General features: G+C 38.4%; 1 long non-coding RNA gene across 1 annotated transcript; it reads left to right on the forward strand.

Moving 5' to 3' along the window:
- Positions 1-2,888: 2,888 nt before the first annotated feature.
- Positions 2,889-4,743, forward strand: LOC120204442. The gene is made up of 2 exons (XR_005523937.1): positions 2,889-2,966; positions 3,620-4,743. It is a non-coding gene; the product is annotated as an uncharacterized LOC120204442 (long non-coding RNA).
- The last annotated feature ends 349 nt before the right edge of the window (positions 4,744-5,092 follow it).

A 5,092-nucleotide genomic window follows, 5' to 3' on the forward strand; every position in this document is an offset into this window, starting at 1 on the left:
TTGATCGAGGATTTATTCGGCATAGTACCTCACCCTGGGGAGCTACAGTTTTGTTTGTGAAAAAGAAGGATGGGTCGCTAAGGCTATGTATTGACTATCGGAAGTTGAACAAGATGACGGTCAAGAATAAGTACCCATTACCTAGGATTGACGACTTATTTGATCAGTTATGAGGAGCTACTGTATTCGCTAAGATTGATCTTCGTTCGGGGTATTACCAATTGAAAGTTAAGGGGATGTTGCAAAAACGGCTATTCGCACTAGATATAGTCATTATGAATTCTTAGTAATGCCTTTTGGTTTGATGAACGTTCCCACAGCTTTCATGGATTTGATGAATTGTGTGTTTCGACCATATTTGGATCAATTTGTGGTTATCTTTATTGATGATATTCTGGTTTATTCTCGACGGAAACAGAGCATGATGAGCATTTGAAGATTATTCTGCGGACCTTGAGAGAGCATCGACTATATGCCAAACTAAGCAAGTGTGAGTTTTGGCTTCAAGAAGTGTCGTTTTTGGGGCACATTATTTCTGCTCGAGGTATTCAGGTCGATCCAAGCAAGATCGAGGCTATTGTGAAATGGAAACGACCCAAGAAAGTCTCTGAGATCCGTAGTTTCTTGGGCTTGGCTGGATATTATCGACGTTTTGTTGAGGGCTTCTCGATCATTGCTGCTCCTTTGACCAAACTATTAAGGAAGAACGTGTCGTTTGACTGGGGCGAGGCACAACAGGAGAGCTTTGAGAAATTAAAGGCGGTTTTGACTCAAGCACCAGTGTTGATTCAACCAGAGTCCGGGAAGGATTTTACAGTGTATAGTGATGCTTCTCATTCATAACTTGGTTGTGTTCTAATGCAGGAAGGTAAGGCAGTGGCTTATGTGTCACATCAACTACGACTGCATGAGTGTAATTATCCTACTCATGATTTGGAGTTAGCAGCAGTGATTTTTTCCTTGAAGATTTGGTGACACTATCTTTATGGAGAAAAGTGTTACATTTGCACTGATCATAAGAGCTTAAAGTATCTTCTGACCCAGAAGGAGCTTAATTTAAGACAATGGCGTTGGATAGAGCTTCTAAAGGATTATGATTGTGTGATTGATTATCACCCTGGTAAAGCTAACATTGTGGCGGATGCTTTGAGTAGAAAGGCGGTATCGGAGTTGAGGTCTTTAATGGCTAGGATGAATTTATATGACGATGGCACTTTGTTAGCAGAATTACAAGTTAAGCCGACTTTGGTTGATGAAATTAAAGTTAAGCAACCCCTTGATAGCTCCTTGCTATCCATCTTTGAGCAAGTAGAGTAGGGGATAAGTTCAATTTACGCCCTTGATCAGGATAAAGTTTTATGCTTTAAGGGTCAATATTGTGTGCCTGATGATGCTGAGTTGAGGTAGATTATTCTTAATGAGGCTTATAGTAGTCCATATTCTATTTACCCCGGTGGAGATAAGATGTCCCGAAATTTGAGAGAGAGCTATCATTGGGTCGGCATGAAGAAGGACATCTCAGATTTTGTAGCTAGGTGTTTGACTTGTCAGCAAGTTAAAGTATAACATCAACATCCATCAGGTTTGTTACAGCCTACCAAGATTCCTGAATGGAAATGGGAGCGTATTACTATGGATTTTGTTATCGGATTACCAATGACTCATTCGAAAAAGGATTCAATTTGGGTGATTGTTGACAGACTTACAAAGTCAGCTCACTTCATTCCTGTGTGGGTAAATTATACTTTGGACAAGCTGGCGAGATTGTATATTTCAGAGATTGTGAGATTGCATGGTGTTCCATTGTCTATTATTTCTGATCAAGATCCGAGATTTACTTCGAGATTTTGGAAGGTGCTACATACAGCTTTGGGAACAAGATTGGATTATAGTACATCCTTTCATCCACAAACTGATGGTCAATCTGAGAGAGTGATTCAGATTTTGGAGTATATGTTGTGGGGTTGCGTAATTGATTTTCATGGCAGCTGGGAGAACTTTTTGCCATTGGCTAAATTTGCTTACAATAACAGTTATCAGACCAGCATTCGTATGGAACCCTACGAAGCACTCTATGGGCGTAAATGCCGTACTCCGATATGTTGGACTGAGTTGCGTGACCGATTGCATAAGGGTGATTATTGAGATTCGGGCGTAAGGGTAAATTGAGCCCAAGATTTATTGGACCATTTCGTATTTTGAAGAGGATAGGACCTGTTGCATATCAGCTTGAGTTGGCTCCTGAGCTCAATCGTATTCATGATGTCTTTCATGTATCAATGTTGAGACGATACTGTCTAGATCCCGGTCACTTCATTCAGGTTGAAGAGGTAGAGCTGAGACCTGATTTGTCATATATGGAGGAGCATGTTCAGATCTTAGAAAGAGATGAAAGAGTTCTTCGGAATAGGCGTATTCCAATGGTAAAAGTTCAATGGAGTAACCGAGGCCCCTCTGAAGCTACTTGGGAGACATTGGAGTCTATGGAGACTTAGTTTCCTCAACTTTTCTCATAAGGTAAATTTCGAGGACGAAATTTCTTGTAGAGAGGGAGAATTGTAACAACTTGAAAATTTTAAAGAAAAAAAAATTATAAATTAAGTAATTTGGAGAAATTTTAGGATTTAATTGGAAGTTTTTAAAACTTGTAGCCATTTTAGAAGTTGAAAAAAATTCAGGGACCAAGCCCTGAATTCCTTCAAGAAGTGTCGGCAGCTTTTAAACATAAATATGTGCAATGTGCTTTCTGGTTTCATACCAGAAACAATTGCAAAACTTTACTCTCCCGTACCCCTCCTTGCAAGTCTGATTCCGACGCCTTCCGACCTCCAATCGTAAAATTGAAACCACCGTCGTGTTCATCTTCGACCCGTGATCAAAACCCAGTTGATGTGAGCACGTTTAGGGCCGGTTTTCTCCATGACGAAAACCCCTCAAGGACGTTCTACCTTATTAACTCTAAGGGAGTAATTCCTTACTTTATTACTTATTTACTTATTTATGCATTACATTGCATATTAGTAATTAAGTTGTTTAGTATGTTAGAGTAGCTTTGCATATCATGTTTCACATTTTCGTTCAATCATCATTCATGTCAAGCATATTATTGTATCATATTAGTTTTGCATTTCATCTTAGTATTTAAGATGTTCACGTGTTATGTAACATGTTTCCATAAACAGCATACTTGTAGCTAATTTGCATTCAACTTAGTTCCTAGGTTATTCAACTAAGTTCACGTGTTGTTCACATATCATTGTGCAATTCATTTGCATTCATATTTAATTATTTGTTAGCTCATTAATATTTGTCATCTTAGCATTCATGCATATGTGTTGTTCATGAGAAATAAAATTACTTATTCATGTTTTCACGTTTCAGCATATCACTTGTGTAACTTATTTTAACGTGTTATTCTGCATTTATGTATCATTTGCCGTGCATTTGCAATCATCCTTGCATATTTTAGTAATCATACATATTAAACATTTAGCTCATTTATAAAATAAGTTCACGTGCTCTTTAATGCAAACAAAGGCTCACAAGACACAAGACACACATGGCAGCAAGTTTTATCACTTATAATATCACGTTAATATTAGTTTATTTGCACTTGTAGGGAACACAAAGCTCATGCTCCATACTGGGCGGTTTTTGAGGAGGTTATTTAACATATTTTCATGGTACAAAACGACAACAAGGCTATTAAAATATAGCACAAGTTGGAGCAGCGTATTGAAGCTCTTATCCAGCTCACTCTACGGCAATTAAGGATATGTGGGAGACAACATGTGATGGGCAGCACTTGTTCTTGTTATAACAGCACTATACATTAAAATAACTTGTTATTTTAATCATATAGGAACACCAAGTGATCAGCCCCATGCTGGACGGTTTTTAAGGGATTCTTTGAACACAAATCCAGCACATAACACGACCATGTGTGTTGATAAAGAATGGAGAACGTTTTGGAAGCTTATGGAGCATTAAAGGAACACCAAAGAGTATGCCCATGATGCACGGTTAATGGAGCATTATTTTAAACACATTTCCAGCACGTTCCAGCATTTAAAGGATTAAGAATGGCTCACCCACCTATTCAACAATTCACGGCAGAATATGAGCATTTGGGGAGAATGAATTTGGTTGGAAATTCACCACCAGCCTTTTTCCTTGATTAAACTATTATCTCCACTTGGGAAAAGATGAAGACAAATCCACGTGAGCTTTATATTGCAAAGCATACAAGCCAAAGCACTTAAGGGAACAGCCCATGTGCGTGAAAAGGAGGCACTAGACATCCCATGTGCGTGAAACACTCCAACAGCTCATGTATTATTTAATCAGCCATGACTAGACCATCACTCACAAAGAAGGCCACTACACGCCAAATCACACTTGAAGACAACCATGTGCGTGAAACACTCCAACAGCCCATGTGCTCACTTGTCTCCACTTTGTTTAATCTCCACTAGATATCTTTTAATGAGATTCGGCCAACACACTCCACCAACCATATGACCGAAAATCATGCAAGAATTTGAGCTGAAATTATGTCTAAAGGAGTCCACGTCAACAAGCACCAAGAGGCCATGCAAATTGAAACAATCAGCCATGCATTTTATACCATACGTCCATGCATGTTATAATTTTAGCCTTTGTATTTCTAGTCTTATAAATAGCTTCATTTTGCATTGTAATGAATAGACTTTGTTTTAATGAAATTGTGAGAGTTTTCTCTAATCGAGTCCTTCGTGACTTTTATCGACTTATCAAGTAATTCGTTACTTGTGGCGTCATCCCTTTCACCTTGATACTTATGGTTCCTATCTTTATAGATAGCGGGTCAAAGTCCGATTTACCATCCCTTATCGAAGCAATATAAATTTGGGTCGTTGTTCTTTAACATCGGTTCTTCTTTGAGTCTTCTTTAAGATACTATCGTTTCACCATCCCATAATTCGTTATCCATATTATTACCAAATCCGTTATCCATATTATTACCAAATCCGAGTCTTCCGCTACTATCTCTTAAACCGACCATTTACCATCACATTTACCACCGTAAACTATCCATTTGTTACCATTATCT

This window comes from Hibiscus syriacus, unplaced genomic scaffold, assembly GCF_006381635.1.
Source record: "Hibiscus syriacus cultivar Baekdansim isolate YM2019G1 unplaced genomic scaffold, ASM638163v2 tig00010927_pilon, whole genome shotgun sequence".
Taxonomy (NCBI): Eukaryota; Viridiplantae; Streptophyta; class Magnoliopsida; order Malvales; family Malvaceae; genus Hibiscus; species Hibiscus syriacus.